The 21,412-nt window shown below is 41.0% G+C and overlaps 1 protein-coding gene across 2 annotated transcripts in view; it reads right to left on the bottom strand.

The window, feature by feature from the left end:
* The window catches only part of AMER3 (APC membrane recruitment protein 3), a 41,210-nt gene that overhangs the window by 5,463 nt on the left and 14,335 nt on the right, over nt 1-21,412 (bottom strand). The window lies entirely within an intron of this gene.

Here is a 21,412-nt window from a genome sequence, read left to right as displayed (position 1 = left end):
GGTGGAAAGCTGCAATCAGTTCTGTTTTGCTTTAATATTCTCCTACCAACTGCAGCTTTCCCATTGTCCCTCCTACCCAGCCCAGGCCTCTCAGCTTTCTCTTCCTTTGGTTTTGTCCTGTTCTTATCCCACAACATCTCTATCTCTGCTGCTGTCCCAGGCAGCAGTGGTACTAAAACAGAGCGAATACATTTGGGCAGATCAGTCTGTTTCTGGTGTCATTTGTGTCCCCTTGCAGGCAGCGTCCTTTTCTCAAGCTCATCTAAATGATTCTCTTCATGGGTTGGAAGGCACTGATGTAGAGAAGTCCAGGTTGAATAAGGCAGTAGAGGAAAGGATATGCCTACTCCTCCCCTGGATGGTTCTTGTTAAGCACCTGCCTAAGGAACTCCTAAAAAATATTATCAGATCTGCTGAGACAGACCTCCCCAGTGACTAACAGGCTCTCGTGGATGCAATTCAGAGTATGGCTCTTGCTGCACTCTTGATTTCCTTGTTCCAGCTGCAACCTCTGCCCATTGTGAGGAGCAGGCACCAGAATAGTGACTGGACAGCCTGACTGATGTACAGGGGGGAACATGGTCACCAAAGCCATTTCTGTGGCAGTGGGAGCTCACTCTTCCCAATTCTCAGTGAAAGCTCTGAAGCATGTAAAATAGGGTTAGGAATTCAACTGATAAAAGTCACCTCAGGAAACAGAAAAAAAAATTAAATATGCTTAGAGGTGGCTTACTTAAGTAAAAAATAGTTATTGTCCTCTTACTATCTATATTTCATATAACTGGATTATAATTCATGTAAATATAAATAAAGACATCATTATACTCCTTCAATACTCAAGGGGTTAGATGTTAGGGTCTCCTGACCACAATCAGCTTGTCAGTGTCCCTAGGCAGTAGCAGAAATGACTCCCCAGTTTGCGCCCATGCTCGAAGTGCTGGGAATAGCTGCATTCCTGCTGCTCTGCTGACCCAGGCGTGCTTCCCAAGCAAGGAGGAGGCCTAATCCTTTGAGAATCCCAAACACCAATCCTGCAGCAGTACTTGGCAGGCCAGCACAGGAATTTGTGATATTCATAAGCTTGCTGCAGTTTGTTTTCCTTGATCTGGAGGCTGTTTTTCCACGGGTTAGAAGGCCCTGCTGAAGCAGTTTCCCCCTCTCGCGGATTTTCCCTGCGGAGCCCAAGCGCAGCACTGCCGGTGGAGCACTGACCCCTCGCGGCTGAGCTGCTGGGTCCGAGCTGCAGCGTTTTTATAGAGCAGATATATTTTGTGATTGGGCTTTCCATGACAGGATGGATGAGACCAGGTCGACTGCAGTGAGGAGTTTGTCAGGTTGGCTCCCAAGCTGCACAATTTCTACAATTTTTTTGCTTAGAGGAAGAGTTTCTTCGCCGTGTCAAGTCTTTCAGGATGCATGCCTAAAGTGAGGGGTTTGGCACCTGAAAATCCCCATGTAACCTGAATGACGGCAGTTCCTGAAAAAATCAAAGAATATGAATATTTCTGGACAAATGTTATGAAAAATCTGCTAAATGCGAAGACCTTCTTGAGCTGTTTGGATTGCTGCTCTTCCTTCTGTTAAGGGTACTCGGCGAAACTCCCAGTGTGTGCCCTGTCATCAGAAAGGTGTTTCTGCCAGTTTGTTAAAGCAATGTCATTTGCAGATCTCTAAAGCCCCATCTGCTATGAAAAATCATGCCAAAGCTCTGTCACTCTGGTGAAATAAATAAGTGTCATCCATTTTACAGTGAAGTAAGTAAAAAACACGAGGTAGTCACGAGGTTATTCACAATACTAACGTCAGGATCAAAGCTGGTAAAGGACAGGGAATTTCTGAACATGTGTTCCCTGCTCTGGGCCCTGGGAGATGCTGCTACACAGCCCAGAGGAAAGGACAGCAGACAGTGCAATGGCTCTGGCAGCAGTTGTGGAAAATGTCAATCATGCAGGTCTTACCTAACAATCTGAGTTGCAATGAACTCAAAACTCTGCCTGTAATCACTGGAAGTCTGAAAACATCTGTGAGCATCTCGGCCTTCACAAGAATACAGAACGGATTTTGACAGTACAAGGTTCCATGTTCACGTGTTTACAGCTGTGTCAGCCGGCCCAGGCTGAACATTGCTTTGGCCCCACAAAGCCCAACAAGAAGGATTTTAATGATATGCAGGTGTCCCATTCTATGCAGCAGTGTCAGCTGGTGAGCACGAGGTGGCACAGCAGAACAGCAGTAGGGGAAAGAAGAGAGGGCTGCAGCAGGATCATGGGAAGGTCTGGTAGCTGAATTTTCAGGTCCTGACTGTGTGTCTGGCAATTGCAGCGTGTTCCAATATCATCATCCCTACTAAGTCCTGTTCTCTCACAGAATGCCTGATTTTTTGTATTTCCTAGGTAGCAGCCCAGTCATTCCATCTGCAGATTCCCTAGAGTTTATGATGAATATCAGCTCAGTCCTGACTGGCATTATTAAATGACTCAGTTCCTGAGCTGGTCTCTACCTGCAAATTAAAACAGTGTGATAGATACAGTGATGTTCAACTCTCAGTTCCTTCCTCGTAAAATCACATTTGGTGTTTTTTCTCTTTTTTTCTGGTGTGACTTTTATCATTTTAATTTATAAGCCTTGTTGTACAGACTTTGAACACTGGGCCTTTAAGGCCAGAAGGGATGTTTTCAAGATCAATTGCTCGTGTGCCTAAGGAAATCTGTTTTAAAAATATTTGATGCAGCCTTTGCTGGAGAGAAGAGTGTCTTGGAAGTTATTAGTGTCAGGAGCAAGTTAGAAAGCAGGGCCACTGTCCCCATAAGGGCTTGGGTTGCAGAATCTTGCATTGTAAGAGTTCTCCTTCCCTCATCTGGGACAAAGATACGCTTGTTATGTCAGCCTGAGAATTGAGAGTGATTGGATGAGTGAAGTTCAACATGTATTGATGGAAGATTGGACTATTATGGACATTCCAAGCTGGAGAAAACCTGCTGATTGCAGTTGAAGAGGAACAGAAGAAGCTGATTCTAAGTCAAGAAGTCTGAACTGAAAGCTAAATAACAACATCAGTTAAGAGATGAATAAAGACTTCAGTGCCCCCCACCTCTGCCCCACCACTACCACCCCTCCCAAAGAAAAAAAGCTGATCAACTTAGTAGACAATGGGAGTGGGAAACTGAGGCAGGCCCTTTGCAAGAGCTGTTTCTACCATGAGGGAATGCCCTGAAGCATTCATTGTCTCGCCTGGTCATTGAACTGCTGTAACCTTGATGCCAAGGTTATTCAACAGCTGTGCTATCGTGCAGAGCTAATTGCCCTGGCTGGTTGTGTAGATTGACAGTTAGCTGGGAACCATATGGAATGATTTTCAGATGGGGAATATGCTGCCTTTCTAAAGTTTCAATATTATTTGTGAAAACTCTGTTTTACTGGAACAGTAAAAGATGCTTCCAGGAAAATAGAAAAAAATGCCTCACTACCTAGAAGATTTTACAATAGAACAGAATTGATCATAATCAGCATGCACAGAACAGAAAGATATTCTATCTTAATGGTATGCTGTGGAGATATGCAAAAACCCCCTTTCCATAAAAAAAAAAATGTATTGTTTTAAAAACTGTAATCATGAATTGGCCTGATTTTTAAAAAATTGAGGGGTTTTATTTTCCAGTCACTTCAGTTTCAGGGCACATACCATTTCAGAATGGCACCTTGAGCACACTACTGCACACTAACAAAAATAAGTAGTTATTTCTACTAAAAAACACATGTTGTAGGAAATTCCCAATACTACTGGGTTGTATTTCAATCCTGTTGAAGTCTGACCACTCACATAGAAATATCGCAGCTGTGCTGGTGCTCCATGAGCTCAGAGGATCTCTGTGTAAGGGACAGAGGCCCTTGATACTGTAATATTGTATCTCTGCACTCTATGCAGTTTTGTTTGCTTATGAAACTCAAATTCTCAGTCTGTGTCAGAATGAGCTTTAGAAAAAATCTATTTCATGTTCCCTGTCCTCTTCCAACCTTTATATGCCACTCCAGAGGTTTTAAGAAGCCCAAGCAGTGTTTTCCGGGTAGAGTAGAGGCTCCCCCATGGTTCAAAGGCCAGGACTGTTCTACAGATTTTGTGATGGCAAAGTTATGCACAGATCAGCACCTGGTGTGTGACCTGACAAATAGTTATATTGTCAGAAGTCACTTGTGCACAAAAAAACAACTTGTCACTCCCAGGTAATCAAGATGTTATACTGTAAAAACCTTTTTTTCGCTGTTATAAGCTGCATCTGCATTGAAATGCTGTGCCAGCACAATATACTGCATAATATTATAATACATGATCCTGTGCTGACAATGCATTCTGAGTGTGGACCTAGCCTAACTTGCTAGTTCCTTCTTTCCCTGAGCTACACAGTAGAAAGGGCACAGAAAGGTAACAAAGACAGAGCCTCTTCAACTGCTTCTGGCTGGAAAAACAGTCCTGTAATAGTAACCTGGTCCTTGGCTGTTCTCTAGTTCTGAAAAGTTTGTGTCTGACCCCGTAACTCAGTGATGAACTGCAAGTTTTATACCACTCTAGCCTCTTTTCCCTGCTTTTCTTAACTACATCACATGTGGCTTATCAGAAACCAATGTTCTCTTCCTTCATTATGACATTCTTTCCATAAAACTTTGTATTACTTCAGACCCATCGTAAAAAAATTCAGAGCAGAAAATTAGTTAGATTAAATATTTTATGAGCATGTGAACAAATGAAATTATCAGAATGGGATAAAATAACTGATGTATTGTATAGAAATTTCTCTTCATTTTTTTTCTTCTTCTCAAGTGGCTTGAATAACATCCTTCTGAAATGCTGTCTCTGAGACAAACAGTGTGTGAGCTCTGTTGTGCTTTCATAAATACCCAACGATCCCTGCAAGTTAAAATATCATCACATGCTTACTGCACTTGATTATGAAGGCAGAGACAGACCATCAGGATTTGTCTTTAATCTCTAATTCCAAACAAAGTTTGCTGTTCTGCTGTCTGCAGCTTCTTCCTGTCCTCATTGTCTGCTTCACAGCTCACGTTCAACCTCTGAGTCAAGGTCACAGTCTGAAAATCAATTTTCCATGCCTCCATTACGCCTTCCTCAACCTTATTTCTTTTCTTATCTCTCTCACTGAAAGAGCTGCCTACGCAGCTAAGGTTGAAACATGGGACAAATTCACATGTGCAAAATCTTAGCCAAATAGGAAGCCTATAATGATATAATCTGTAAATAATCTCCGTCCCAGCTATCAGGAGCCTTTCAGATTATTTATATTGGATAGTCATTTAAATCTCGTCAGTGCTGCATTGTGCTGCTGTTGATTGAAATGGTAATGAATGCAATACAGTCTCTCAAATGGTTCAGTTTTTTTTAAAAATGCATCATTTACAGGCAGTTAGCAGTGTTCAGTTGCATCTGGCTCATTGATTGCCAAGTACAAGCTGGCTGTGTCTGCAGGGCACAGTCAGTCTGGCTTGCAAGGGACCCTATGTCATCTTTGTGCTTCACATCTATGGTGTATTTGCTGACTTGCTAAAGTTAGGGTCAGCAAACAAGCTCCCAGCAACCAAGAGTAAGTAGCAAACTGCTCTAAGTATGTTTGCAATTAATTGTTCTGAGCCAATTCTTTTTCTTTTGCTCTTACAGCCCACTAACTTGTAAGTCACTGCACTGCTCTGGCTCAAAATTCTCTGTTCTCATATGCAGGCTGTGTCTGCATCTGTTTTATTCTGCGCATGAAATCCTTTTATCCACATGTCTAAGGCTGTGGCTCATGTTCTGTTTATATTACTTCTAAGGTATCAAAATTTGTCTTTCCTCTGGCCTTGATAAGCACAGTCTTGCTTGTTCTTATCTTCTCAGAATCCTGTCATTTGGAATCAGTATTCTTCTCTCTGATTATGCAAACCCAAATACGTGTTGCTTTGTGTGTTTTCCTCATTTATCTTACTCTGTAAGATCTGTGATTTGGGAGTTGATGCTCTTTCCAAGGCTTCTGAGGGCCAATCTCAGCCTGACAGTTGTATCCTAGTCTACTGTATTTAACAATCAGTATTTATGATTGTTGTTTATGATTAATCAACAATCAGAGTCTGCCCTCTGTCCTTGTTACACTTCCAATGAAGAAATGTTCTGTTCCATGGGATTTCTTTTGTCTGGAAGTCCATTCCTAAAGGTATGAAAACATTGATGACACTTCAAATTCTGAAGGGCCAAAGGGTGCTCTCATTTTTCTTGTACTGTTCCATTTGTCTGTATCTATTTGTGGGTCTTTGTTTTGCATTGTCATTTCCAGACATCATTTCTAGCCCTTTGGAGTACATCCCCAAGACTTGATCCTGATTTATACAGCATTTAACATGTGAGGAGAAGGAGGGAAAAGGCTAGGAAGTCATACATTCAGGTCTGGAATACGTGGTTATGGCAGCAACAGAAATGGTTACATGATCTTTATTCTTTGCTCCCACAAAACTGAAATTGCAATTGACTTTTGCCTGAAGGTTTTCTATAGTCATCTTGGTGCTAGAGTTTACAAAATCCTCCTCATTTTTACCTCTTAATGCATTTACAAGGTTAATTGTGTGTTTTGGTCATAAACAACCATTATATAGGTCTGTATAAATTTTTGTTCAGCTCCACTAGAATGGAAATCTACATGAAGCAGTGATGTGACACACAGGGGAACAAGACTTATTTTCCATCTGGAACAGTTCTAGATGTAAAATGAATTCATCCACTCTTGGTAACGAATTAATATCACTTCCTCCTATTGAAGAAGGCCGGACAGCAATAAATAGAGCTAGAGAGACATTGCCAAATATTACATGAAAATTTATTGGCTTCATTTTGAGCCACGATTAAATAAGGCAAATCCTTTACTTTTTCTGCCCTAAAACATGCTGGGTTATGCAGAGTTTAAACCTAAGTATGTAAAAACAAAATGGGACCATTTCCAGTACAGAAGATCAGCTGACTTGTCAATCCTTCAGCAGAGGAGTAATACTGACTGGGACAGCCTGTCATACTGGGGAAGAAATACTTTATTCCAGAAACACGTGAGCAGGTTCAATTTCTACCAGAACCCCTCAGTCTGACAGAATGGGAAGGTCTGCAAAGACACCAGCAGCTGCTTGGTGCCAGGGTGACTTGCACCTCTTCTTTGGAGAGGTCTGAAAGTTCATCTGTCTTTCTAGTATCAGTTCAGGAGTTTTCTGTGCCACCCTTGAGAACAGATAGTGCCTGCCTGTGCTCAGAGTCTCTGGAATCCTCCTGAAGAGGCTTCTCAACATGCTAATTTTTTCCAAAGAAGACAACCATACTATTAGAGAAAATTACACTCTCAGAGGGATTTATTAGCAGACAAAAAAGCCTTGCTAAGTTCTTTTTCTTGCAGGTGCTTGATTCAAATATTGCAAGAAAGGTAGACCAAGGAAGCCATCCGTGCCCTGGGGCTTTCAAAACTGTTGTGGTGTTTAAGAAGCAATTCTTCAAAAATTCCTCTGTGGAAATAAAGCTAAAGAGATCAGGTGGATTTATTAGATGGTGAGATCTGATCCAGGCAGCCCAGGATTGACATTTTTGGCAGGTATCCAAATTATAGCACCATCCAAACTGGTAAAAATTTGACTCTGAGTAAAACACTGCTGTCATCAGACCCTTGACTTCTGTCTCTGGCGCTCTGGAGAGAGTGCCTGTCCCAGCACATGGATTTGGATCCAGGCAGGGGAACAGTACCTGAGCAGAGGCTGAATTGGGGCACATCCTTTGTGACTCCTTCAGACCAACCTGGCTGAAGTTTGTTCAGCTCCACTGGTGCTGCTGAGAGGCCCCAGTTCTTTACCATCCAGGGCAGCCTTGGCAGCTGGATTTTATCTTCTTGGTCCTCAGCAAAGTCAGGAGCTGAGGACCCGACTCTGCAGTTTTCCTTTATGCTTCTGCCAGTTTAATTTGTTTCACTTGCAATAGGAATATTTTCTTCAGTTGACCCTCCCTCACCTGGTAACTGTGTTTCTAAACACATGTCACATCTTTGACCTCCTAACAAAGAGCCAACACATTAAAAATGCACGAGGCCCTTGTGAGGGGGGCAGCTGAATGGCTGCATTAGCACCAAGGCTGAATTATTGATAGAAGGGGTGACTTCTACTTTCCTTTTAGCTATTGAATAATAGATTAAAAGCTACTCAATAAGATTATTTTTATTACTCACATAAATTACTTATTCAGTTAAGAAGAGTGAGGAGAACAAATGAAAAGCACCCTGGGGTGGCAAATACATTAAACTTTTTATGTTCTAGAATATTTATTAATTTTAGATGCATTTTCAAATACATGTTTTGATTTAACAGAAGTAATAAGGAATGTTTTGTAGAGTTCAGGAGACAGGAATAGACTGTTTTTAATGATACTCTCAGTGAAATTTATGAACAGAGAACAACTAATATGTCTTGTATTAGCTGGTGCCCATGCTAACCCAAATAAGAAGTGTTATTTAACAGCTGAAATTGCCAGACTGACTAATACCTACTCTTTAGAATTATGATTTTACTGAATCCCTCATGTGAATCCCTATATGTGGTATGCCACACTGAGCTGTCACCATCTATGTAGTCCCAGGAAAATAATAACTTTGTTTGGTTTTGTTTTTCCTATTTAATTTGGAGACAGTAAAAATATTGCCCATTAACTCTTTTCAGGGATTAGTAATTTGTTTGGCTTTCTACACAGCCTTTGGCTCTCCTGGCTGGTTATTACTGTGGCCAGCAAGGATTCTGCTGCAGATTTCTTAAGTCAGTCAATTCCTACAAGGAGGTATTAGATGTCATGGTTGCCTACAATTTGGAATACAAGTTACTTCTGCATTTCCACTTGTGCTACCCTCCTGCAGGGCTGAATGATGTTGGCTTTGAACTGGACCACTCCTTTTCTGTCAGCTTTGAAATAATTTCAGCACAGACTCAGCAAGTATCAGGTAGTCTGGCTGGGCAGTTTTCCGCTTACATCCCTATGAAAACAATTTGAAAAAGATGAAGAGCAAGTTTACTTTAACTGAAATAATGAAAAAATAATTTATTACAGCTTCTAAGTAAAAGTAGAACTTCCAAAGCAATGCGTTTCCATTCTTCTGCTGGTATTTTATTAGCCAAATAACCAACAGTAACACAGCCACCAGTACTGCTTCATATAAGTACCACAAAATGTTATGGTTTAGTCATGTTAGGCATTGATTTAGAACCCACTCAAATCTCTGAAAAAATCCCATGGACTTGTAACAGTCTCTGCAATATCTGTTGATGGGAGGCATTCCATTAAATACAGAAGCTAAGATTGGATTTATGTGGAATTGTACCTGTCAGCAGCCACACAGGGCAGTTTCCTTACAAACCCCTAGCTGACAGGGAATAAACAATTACAATGCACCTCTCAAGGCAACCTCCCTGGATGACAGCCTCAATATCCCGCTCCAATCCCCACATGTTTTCAGATCATGAGTTCTCTACAGGGATGGGAGGATTGGTGAATTTTGTGATGCTGAAGACTGTCTGGAAAGAAGAGAAGGAAGGCAGTGGGAGTTCACTGTGAGTAGGCTACTGAGTGACTATTCAAGGGTAAACCAGAAATATGTACCACTGACCTACTTAGTGCTGAAAGTCTCCATACTCCATTATTGATGAGCTGATCTACTTAATGCCCTCCCTGCTGCCTGCAGTTAGCTCAATAGCAGGATGATTCTGACTATTCCTTCATTTCTTTTATTCACGTAATTAGAATTTCCCTGGTTTATGGCCTGACAGTTTGACCCAATGGAATATGTAGAGCTGAAATATATAAGCTGAGTCAGCATTTTAGATCTGCTTTTAAAAGCTAAATTTAGGCACACAAGACTGTAAATTTTAGTTTTCATGGTCTGATAAGATCTACAAGAAAAAGCACTGAGGGTGCTAAAGTCTTTGAGTGCTTTAAGCTTGCAGTTTAGAACTGATCCATTTTAGTGGTTTTTTTTTAAATACAGTTTCTGCAGGATTCTGAAGTATTGGCATTGTATTTTTGCCCTTTTTTAGTATTGTTAGTCAAACTCCAGCAACAGATCAGATTTTTCATTGTTAAAGAAACTCAGTTATCTCTGACAAGATAAAAAGGCAAATATTCTAGGAATTTTTCGCTTTTAGTATGTATTAAAAAGATATATTTTCAAAGCGCTTTTAAGTTCAGTATATGTCATACACATAACGAGAGAGAGGCATATAAATTACATCTTAACTAGTATAAGTGACTCTCTTCACATTGCTGAAGGAGGTGATTTTAATTTTGGAAGTTAACTTCTTTTTTTAACTGTGAGGCTGTGAATCTGACAAATGTAGCTGTCAGCCATGCGTGGGGTGGGGAGGAAGGGAAAAGGAAGTCTTCCTGTGCTATGTTTAGCAGTGTTCCTGACATAAACACAGCAACTGTCCTGGGCTGTAGTAAGTTCTGTAAGTTTTGTGATGTTGTTATTTAGAACTGCCTGTATGGTTTTGTGGGTTTTAAGCAATAGCAGTCTCCTAAAGGAAAAAAAGGAAGGAAAAGCAGTGAGTAATCTAAGATGTGCCTTGGTAAACACCTTGGGGTAGGCAAAGTGCAAATGCCCAAATTACTTCCTTTGAGCTTTGTAACCTCTAGGTTCCTGCCAGATTAAATTGTTTGTATTGCCAGTGATGGGGTACAACAGATCACAAGGTCTGTGAACAGTGGGGCAGATTTTGTGCCAAGAGATGAGCTCATTTCCCTTCCTCCTGAAGAGAAATGAGTGCCTCCTTCACACTCTGGTAGTCCTGAGTGCCACAGAACTTAAGCAATCCTTGGCTTTTCTGCCAGGTGAAAACCTCATTTTAGGTGAATTATTCTTCAAACTCTTCTGTGGTTTAGCACACTCCTCTTGGAACACCTTAAGCTTTCTCCTAATGCTAAATGTTAAAAACACCATTTCTGTGGGAAGTCTGGCAGGTCTTTTTGTTAACAGTTATTACCAGGAGTCTGATACTGGAGCAACAGGTCTTGGATCTAGGCAGGCCTGCTTGGATAAAGATGAAAAATGTGCAAGGTACTACTGGGGTTACTTGTTCTGCTCTAAAAGCAGTCTCAGCCCAGAGGGAAATGAAAAGATAGGAGCACAAATGCAGCTGAGTTTTCTTCAGCAGCACTTGAACTATGCCCAGCACTGCACCAAATAGAGAAGACAGTATTTCTGTGTCATCTTTGCATTCCTCTTTTTCAGTCATCATTGTAGGCTTCTCTGTGCTCTCTTGTTTCAGACCCTATAGAGTTGCTCTGCCAACTGGAAATTGGCCAATATGAATGTGTGACAGTGATGTTGCCAGTTTTTGATTATACTGTTGAATGCTTTTTTCCTAGCCACCCAAGTACTGCCTTGCCACACTGGCAGTCTTTGAAGAGAGGATCCAGGGGATTTATGGTCTTTAATCAACCCTAAGAATCTGTCCTGTCACTCACTATCACCTTTACTGCCAGTTAATATTGCTCATTCAGTGTTTTGTAAGAAAATATTGAATCACTGACCCGTTTTCATGTCATAATCCAGCACAGTCTGTTTTGTAGCCCTTCCCCGCCATGTCCAAAAATTAGGACACACTATATTGTAAACTTGCATATCCATTAAATTATGTGAATATAGAATGGGTTGCAGCATCTGGGAAATTAAGTCTAAGGGTGCCCAGTTGCAACACAATCAGCTGAATATGGCATTCTTCTTGCTCCTGACCTTCTGGGGAAGGGAACTATATTTGATAAAGCAGAGTACTTACACAGTTATAATTTGTGTTTAGTAAGCATTTGTATTCTTGCAGATGAATCAGCTAAAAGGCCCCTACAGAGTAAAAGCCGATCTATGCAGTATGTGACCATCCTGTTTTATTTAAAAGATGAAAAGTGGCTACTTAGACATCATAACTCAGTCATGTGTCTTTTTTCAAGTTCCAATTTGCATCCTCTTCAGAAAGTCAATTAAGAGGCAAAAGGAACACAGTAAGCAGGAGTAAGTTTTCTATATGTTATGGCTAAAATTTCGGAAAAAAAACTTGGAGAAGATGAGGTGATACCATATGACACCTCAGTTCCAGCAGTAGGTAGCTTACTGCAATTCCTTCATATGTCAGAAATAGAGTGGCAGCAGGACTAAAGCAGTGATTGTCCCCCTGTGCTGGCCACTGCTAAGGTACCTCCATTCCTGGGTTCAGTTTTGGACCTCTCATAATAAGAAAGACATTGAGGGGCTGGAGTGAGTCCGGAAAAGGGACCAGAGCTGGTGAAGGGGCACAAGGCTGATGAGGGGTGGCTGAGGGGGCTCAGCCAGGAGAAAAGGTGGTGCAGGGGAACTTTCTTGCTCTCCACAACTCCCTGACAGGAGTCTATTTCTGTTTGTTGTATCTGTCTGATCATAACTGTCTCTCTCTCTCTCATTTATGAGAACAGAATTACTCAGAAGTATTCTTGAATTATGGAAGGTGACTTCAGCCTTGTGAATTACTAGGAAGAAATTCCAGAATCTTGTCATTTCTAGTTGTTTGGTTTTGGTTTTTTCTACAAATTGAGTCTAAGCCTTCATACTTTGTTATTCTTCGAAGCAAACCTCATTGATATGATAGATGTTTTCCAAACTTGAAACTATGATAAAAACACAACGATTCTGGTTTTGGTTAGTTCCTATGACATAAAACACTCAGGACTTCGAGAAATCAGTGAAGGACTACATGCAGTGTGCTTCACTCTTAGGTATTCATGCTCATGGAAATGCAGTTAAGAAATAATGCCAAGTTACAAACTGATCCATAGTTGCCACATTAGAAGTATTTGACAGTGGAGTGGAAACCAGAAATCATCCACCACTGTCCCCTTCCCATCTTGAGAAGATGGGTTTGAAGAAAACCCTGACCTTTAGGCAAAGACACTGATTGGTTTATGCTTTTCCCTAGCATTGGGTTGATCTTCAGCAAGGTTCAGTAGAAGGGAGATTAGCCTATTACCAATAACAATTTTAAATGTTCAAACTTTGAACAAGAAAGATCAAACAGTGGTCACAGGAAAGCAGAACTGAGTTTTCCTAAAGAAGCAGAACTAGCATCATTGCCCAATATGTAACCCAATGGACAAATCTCTACTTCTCAGTTAAACCTGGGGAACTACTAGTTCTGCCAATTAATGAAAGGGAAATTTGAAAACATTCCTGAAATATTGGCAAATTGTTTTAATAATGGGGTTTTACCCACTATTTTTTCAATACTCTAATATTGGAAATGTGAAGAAATGAATTAAAGTTACAGGGATTATTTTTCTGATTTTTTGGATGAACACATTTTTTTTATTCTCACTGAGATGGATTTTTTAGGTATGCCTCAAAAACACAAAGAAATATTCTGTGTGTCAATAATTTAGCAGATTTTTCATCTGATTACGTCGCATAGGATATTTATGTTACTGTAGACTAAGTAAGTAGTTCCTCTAAAAAGTCATGAATCCCCTCTCAGAAAACACAGTAGAACAAGGTTTTCAGTATTTGTGTCACTTATTTTATGAATAGTTAGGTCTTAAATGAGGGAAGGTTTTTCTTCCCAGGTGCTAGAGAAGGCTGCCTTTATGGTAGGATTTTTTTCCACCTATGAAGTGGTTTGTACTGGGCCATTATTCCTCACTGTATTGTGCTCACTTTAAATTTTTGTGTTATAGCACCCAGAGGATTGCTGTGTGATTTACTGAGTGATAAATTGCTGCTAGGGGAAGTTTATTGATCCCTGTGCTGTGGATGATTGCCATATGACGTTCTCATTTGGTACCAGAATACTTTTAAAGATTTCCTGAGCTGATTAAATAAAATCAGGATTGAGACAACAATGCCTCTGATCAGGTTGAAGGTGAGACACTCTCTCTGCTTCAAGGCAGAGACACAATAAAGAGGAGAGCAGATGCACCAGCAGAAACATGGTCTGTAAGTCCCTTCCTGGAAGATCTTCCTGAAGCTGTGTGGCTTAGTGTCCAAACAACACACAAGCAAAGACAGAGAGAGCTGGATAATGAACTGCTCTCTCTGCAGCCTCTTTCCTGGGAGCAGGAAAGAAGCCTCCAGGTCTGCATCTCTTCCCCTCCCTGCAGAAAGGAACCAGGGCTAAGAAAGCTGAAAGAGGAGGCAGAAACAGGGCATAGCACAATATTGTGAAGAGGTTGAGTCTGACGAATAGAAGGAAGAAGATCTGGCATCACACTTGATGGAGGATGCTCAGGGTCTACAACTGCTTAAAGGCAGATTTTTTTTAAAAGACTGTTTTTTCTGAATAGGTGTGTTACAGAGCAGTGAGGAAGTCAGTCTAAAACATATTTAGGATTCCTGTCCCTTTTTTTGCTTAACAATAGTTTGGTACCATAAAGGTACAAATAAACTCATCTATTCTAAATACATTCTCTCCCAACTTCTGTTAATTTTAAATATCTTTTTAATAGCATTTTTCAAAGCCTCCATGAGTAATTAAGAAAAAAATAAAAGAAGGCCAGTGGCAGTTTAGTAACCCACTAATTCTTGTAACTCAACATTAGGAGGTGGCAGTTCATTGCAAACAATACTACTGTTGTCTCTGTCCTTCTAGGCAAAGAACCAGAAAACATTTCCCAGCTAATTGGAAGCTACGTGCAGCGCTCCTTCTTTCAAGGCATGGAGCATCCCATCAGAAATGGCAGTGACTAACGGTGCAGTTATTAATAGAACCAGCCCAGGGACAAAACAATTGGGCTGCTTGGAGCACTGGGATCACTGGGCCAGAGCCTGTGCCCAGTCCATCCCACAGGCAGCCCAGCACAGACAGCAATGGCATGGCTGGGCACTGAAGCAGATTGTGACCAGGGCATGTGAAAGGACAGGGCAGGGCCTGTGCTCCGTAGGGAACAATGCATCCCAGCAAATCCCTGCGTGCAGTCAGAGGGGACCAGGGGACGTGCAGTGACAGTTCATGCTCCGTGAGCCGTGGAGTGAGGATCAAGCAGACTGCACACGCAGGACTGGCCAAGGTGCCTCACAATGCAAATCTGTGGGAATGTGCTCTTCTGGGGTTCTGCTCTCCCAGAACTCTGCCTTGTGGTTCTCAGCTGCTCTAGCAGGCCAGGCAGATAGAAGTTCTTCCATGCAAAACATGTTTGGTCCTACTCCAGTGCTCTTACAAAAGCCCCTATTTTCTTTGGTTTTTTCACTCTCCAGTTGTTCCCAGCCCACTGAAAAGACCAAACTAAGGAGAGCTGTCAGCACTTGAAGAAATCTATGGAACCCAAAACCAGATGTTTTGTTGGCTGAGGATGACCAACTGTCTTATACACCGTGTGTGTGTCCTGGGTATATGCAGGAAAGAGGTATGTGACCTTGGGAAGTCTAACCAAAGAAGTGCCTGTAGCCAAATTTGCTGCTTAGATTGTTGCCAATGTTTCACTGGTAGTTTTCCCAGCTACCAGCGCTTCATAAAAATCTTCATTGCCTTATTTGAGGTTATACAGGTTGTAACCTTCCTTACTTGTTACCTTAGTCAGCTCAGCTACAGCAACTGCAGCTCAGCAGAGGTCTGACCACCACCTCCATTTCCAAATTCAGCCCATGGCCTCCTGGTTTGCCAAAAGGGCCAGCTGGTGTACATCGTGCATCCTGCCCAAGCCAAGGGGTGCTGGCTTGCAGGGACTGTGTCCTCCCTTTGCTGATTGCTCACTGCTGGCTTGCCTGGTGCTCGGCACAGGTGAAGAGAAACCCAACTGTGTTGTTCTGGCTCTCTCCTGCCCTTAATCCCCAAGCCTGCTCTGGGGGCATTAGATACTTTTAGAAAAGTAACTACTTTTAAAAGTAGCTACTTTTACAGAGCAATTCTACAGGAGACTGGTTGTACCTTACAAGAATTTATCTCCAAGGCTTGAAGAGTATCAAACGGGTAAACATAATGATTCATTATTCACTGTTGAGTTTCAGCATAAAATTTTTTGTGTTTCCTAGATGAAAAATTGTAATTATAGTGTATGTGCAGCCAGATTATTTATGTACATTCATTTAAGTTGCCTCACTTTCCATTCCTTTTGATAGACTGTAAGGTATAGTATTAGATAAAGAAATGGAGAAACTGGGATGTAGGTTGTTTTTAGGGTTGTGAGGTTTGGTTATTTGTTGTTTTTTGGAAGTTGTTTGGTGTTTTGCCTGTGTGGGCAACTTGGAAGTTCAACTGTCTGCCTGCAGAGAATCCAAAACACATCTGAGGTCACTTTGCTACTCAGGATTAAGGCAATTATAGTATCCAATAATAGTTAATGCAATTACAGATTTTTTCATTTTCTCTTTATCAAATCAAGGAAGACAGCACACCTCCTGACACAGGTCACATTTCACTGAAGGGAGGAATGCCACCCTGCTGATCTGGGAAATAGAATACAGGGTGGCTCACATGAGCATGTAAGTGATGGCAATAAGTGAAATTGATTTCTGACAAAATCCCACAGGTATTGAGAACAGCATCCTATTAGTTTCAATCAATAAAAATTGCTAACTGTGTTTACTGGTTGTTAGGCTAAAAATAAGACACAGGATTTGGCCTTACAAAAATACAGCTTCCCTAAAACAGTGAAGGCGTAGAGAGGAGCAGCAGCAGGCTGGGAACAGTGTTCTGGCAGACAGTGGTGACTGTCAGCAGTAGAACAAAGCTAGAAAGAAAAATCTTTTATGGGAAAGGAATTAGAAAAGTGGAAACTTTCTTTTCTAACCATGAAATCCAGAATTTTTGAAAGTACAGTGCAGAGCAGAGGTTTGCCAGTTCATGGTTCTGAGGTTAGTACTGGTCTATAACATTTTAAACAATGGCTGATTAAATAATGGAGGAAACAGAGAGAAAAAAGGAGATTTTTTGAAGAAAACAAACAAAAAGTAGGAAAATGGGAGTAAAGTATCAACATTTATAATAATATTTAGACTTAATTTTATTTAATTTCAGTTAAATGAAAGTTGTCTGGCCTCTGGACTTCTTTTCAAAGCTTGCTTTGTATTTGGATTATTTTTTCATATTTAAGACCTTAATGGCCCTATAATTGGGTCAGTTTGCAACATGCTGCAAGAGACACTAGCCTTTCTTTACAAACAGTAAGCTGCCCCAGCATTTTATGTTTGCATGGGTGGAGGGCTATTTTATTGAGCCACTGTGGGTCGAGGGCATTACAGTTCTAGAGAGACTGGTGGGTACAGTACCGTTTATTTATCTTTAACAATATAAAATGTGAAGTTCAGAGGTCAAGGGTGCAATAGAGAGAAATCTTCTTTTTAAGTGTCTGTTCATATATTTATATTTATAAAAATCTCATAACACTTTCATTTTTCTATCATTCACATTATACGACCCTCATCAACAAATGTCATTTTTAAAATAACCTCATCCATTCTTAATTTATGTTTCAAGGATTGCATTCAATCATACAGTTTAACTCTCATGTCCTTTAATAAACATTGGGAAATGGAAAAACTGACATTCCTTTTTCTAGCAGAAAAATTATTAATTAGTTATAGTCCATGATTTTAATGTAAAACAGCTTTTGAATTTTGGAAAAAAAAAGCTGAGGGCATTATTAAATTTGTAAGTATTATTCAAAATTGTACAGTTTATAGTTGAGAGTACTTTTGAGAGCTGAGATGATTCAAGTACTATCTTATTACTGATTGACGCTTTAAGAAATCTAGCCAAAAAAAGTGCTCACATTGCAACCCTGCTGTTTCCTGGCATCCTTTTGCTATCTCAGTAGCAAACCACTTCCAAAGAAATAATCACTCTTGCAATCCCACCTAACCAAACTTGCCCTGACCTGATGGACTCACTGTAAAAACACACAGTTGTTATTTGGGAAGTAACAAACATGGGGGTTTTGCAGCATGTATTTTTGGGGTGGTTAGACCACTATCTTAATTATAAATGGATTTCAGGGAGTTGGTTGCTATAGCAACAGTCTATTTAGTGCTTTTTTTTCAGAATGAAACCCTACTTGTTCAAGGGAAGACAGAATGGCTAAGGAAGTGAAATTGAGGTTTTATTTCTCCAAGAGCCATAAATTGCAGCATCCCCTATTTAAAGTACACAGATGGAAGCGCTGCTCCTTTTCCTCAGTGTTTTTTTTTTGTTTGGTTTGATTTGTTTTTTGGGGTTTTTTTGTGCTGCTGAGAAGCCCCATTTGATGCTTGAGTAAAATACAACCTTTCCTTATTTCAGAACTGCAACTGCACTAGGGTTAATTAAGGTTACCACCCAATCAGACTTTTCCTAAAAGTGCAGCTGAAACTAGAGGGCACAATCTCTTTGAAAAGCTGGAGCTGTGAAAATTTCTGATGCACTCTTGTGCCTCGTCTCCTGCTGCAAATCAGAGTCCCTCTCCATCTGACTGAAGTCAGATAAAATTTCTCTTGCCATTGATTTCTCTGCAGCTCCCTGGCTGTGCATCACAGACCCAAAGCCACCTTGACTTGATTTTTTTCCCCCTGTGCTGGCACTGACATGGAGAAATATAATAAAGGGGTTGGGGGTGTCAAAATTCCTTAATCCTTCCTGGCCATAGGTTGTGATCCTCCCATGTCCTTCAGTGACTGTCTGCACCTGTGCAGTGTGAGCAAAGCACAGAGCCCAAGCTCTGGGGGGTTAAGCAGAGCTTGGCTGGCATTTGCAGGATTTGCCTGAAGAGGGGTTTCCAGGCTCTTGAGGGTGGGCAGAATTGTCTGGTAGGGGTAAAGAGCTGCCAGGAAGTGTCAGCTTCACAGGCATATGAGAAAGGGAAAAGAGATTTGAAGCAGGTTCAGTCTCCAAGAGGGGGCAGAAGGAATTTAAAGTATGTGATAGGGAAGAGTTGAGCCTGTCTCAACTCAACTGTTGAGCAAGAAAGATGGAAAGTTGTCATGGAAGGAAAAAGGAATAGATTTGGGAAGGAAAAAGGAATAGATTTGGAAAGGAAAGTTTCGTAGTTGGAGAAGACTAGTGAAGAGGAGATGGAGAAAAATCTCTTCTTTATTATCCATAAGCCAAAGAGGACCTTACTTTCTCTGGTTCTCCAGTAATCTTTCCTGTATCTTAACCTGCAGACCAACAGTTTCCCCTTGGATAATATAATCACCCCAAGGTGGAGGATAGCTGATTGTGGGAAGAGAGAAATTGCTGGCTCTAGTATCTTGGTGTCATTTGTGCAGTTGTCATCCCTGGCTGACACTATTATTAAGTGCCACAAGATCTTTTAAGCTTTCCCTGAGCAGACCTACCACATGCATGTAGAGGGAAGCTCAGAATATTGCCTTACTCCACAGGAAAACCCCAACATACAGCACTTCTTTGTGTCTCTCTCTCCCGAGCTCTATTTTTGTCCAAGAACTGTGAATATCTTTCTCACCTTCAAATGTAAAAGAGATGCAGTCTCCATTATTTGAGTGACAGAAGAAATTTGCCACACCAGATGTATACAGTCCAGTCTTCCTGGAAGAACTGACCAGTAGGAGAGTTTGCTTAAAACAGGACAGCCTTCCATAAGGCTTCCATAATTCTCCTGATAGGGGATTCTGTTCATTTTGGGCATTTCATTACAACAGTGCAGGCTCCCAGTGCTCCAATGCTCATTACAATGGTCTTTTATGCTTTTCACTGGATGGTCCATTTTTTTGCTCTTAACTTAGCCAGATTTAAAATTATCTGTTTGGGTTTGGGGGTTTGGGTTTTCTTGTTGTTTTTCAGTTGCATTTGTTTGTTTGGTGGGTTTGTTTTGGTTTGGTTTGTTTTTTTTAGAAAAATACAGAAAAGCTATTGATGCTGGGGAATTCTGAGCTTTCCATCTCTCTAAATTCTGTCCTCATTTACAGAGACCCCAGACTTAAGTACTGAGGCACGGATCCTGCCCTGAATCACAAAAAGTCTGTAATCTCCCAGTTTTACTAGACCACAAAAGGCACAGTGCCTGTTTTAGGAACAAATAGATGTCAGAAAAGAGGAAAATTCAAAAGGAATATTTTTTAAGTTTTGCAAAGCAAAACTGATAAGTGTGGCACAGAAGACACAAGATTGTAAGAGGTGCCTTAAAGACATTAAACTATGAAAGGTTTATAACAGAAATTAAAAGGCTTTGAGGTTCCTACGCTTAAGGGCATTTGGAAAGGGGAGCATCAAACCCAGACACCCAGAAGGAGCCAAGGTCTAGCTCAGACAGTGCTGGTTGCCAGAAGATAGGAGATTGATTATTTCAGGTTTCCAAATTCTCCATTTGCCCTGTTTCTGACACTCCTTTGCCAAACACATACTGCAGCCCATTGGCAGAGGTAGAATGCAGAGTTTTCTGGAGGCCTCTGTTTCTGCCCCTTGGCATTTTCTGATGGAGGAAATGGAATAAAATATTTTACACTTGAGATCCAAAAAGCTGAGGTTACCAGGTCTTCATCCTACTATTTTTTTTACTTGCTGGCTTGTGAGCATAAATGCCATCAGACTCTTACAGCCCATTCTCAAGGTGAGGATCTCCTTTTCATTTTCTCCATGACTGTATTCCAGATTCTCTCCTGTATGAAAGAAGCAGCCTGCTCTGGATACAAGGTTCTCACTTTCTCCTGCTTCCCATTCTTATGCCTTCCTGACCTGAAGTGAAGCAGGTTTTCTTCAGAATAGTAACTACTGATTCATTTAAACAAAAAGGGCCCAATTACATAATTCTATAGCCAAACTTTTGTAGCCCAAATCTGACTTGTATTTTTGCACTTAAATGTCAGGCAAGACACTAAGCCACTGAATGAGCAGTTAGTGTGTTTGCACTCTGCCTTGACTTCTCCCCATTTTCATACAGAGGCACTGTATTTTTCATATGTCCTGTCCTTCAGACCATGCTGCTGTTCTTTTTCTTTTTTCCCTCCATTGCTATCCCCTCAGAAATCTCAAATTCAAGGTTGAAGGAGACTGGGAGCCAACTTCTGCTCTCAGGGTTAAATCTGGGAATCATTGCCCTGGCTTCAAATTCATGCTGGTGCAGTGAACATGAGAATTTAGCTTTCTGCACTGTTGTCAACAGGGGGAAAATAGAGTCCCTATAAGGCTGTATCCATGGAAACCATCCTGCTGCAATAGCGGGTAAAGCAGCAAATCAATTTCTTCAGTTTTTAAATGAAACACATTATAGTGCATCTGGCATTTAAGAGATTATCCGTGCTGATAACAGTGTGGAAAAACCCTCCTCTAGCAAGTACACTGGCAAGAACGTTTCTTCCCCCGATAGAATTCTGATTTTGGGAATGAGCATTGATGACAAAGTACCATGAAGACAGTGCAGTGAGACAGAGCCAAGTCCAGAAGCAACAGCATTTAATGAAGGAGAAAATCGTTTAATTTA

This window comes from Taeniopygia guttata, chromosome 9, assembly GCF_048771995.1.
Source record: "Taeniopygia guttata chromosome 9, bTaeGut7.mat, whole genome shotgun sequence".
NCBI classification, from domain to species: domain Eukaryota; kingdom Metazoa; phylum Chordata; class Aves; order Passeriformes; family Estrildidae; genus Taeniopygia; species Taeniopygia guttata.
The sequence above is the reverse complement of the archived record's forward strand: the minus strand, read 5'-3'. Positions and strand labels throughout refer to the sequence as shown.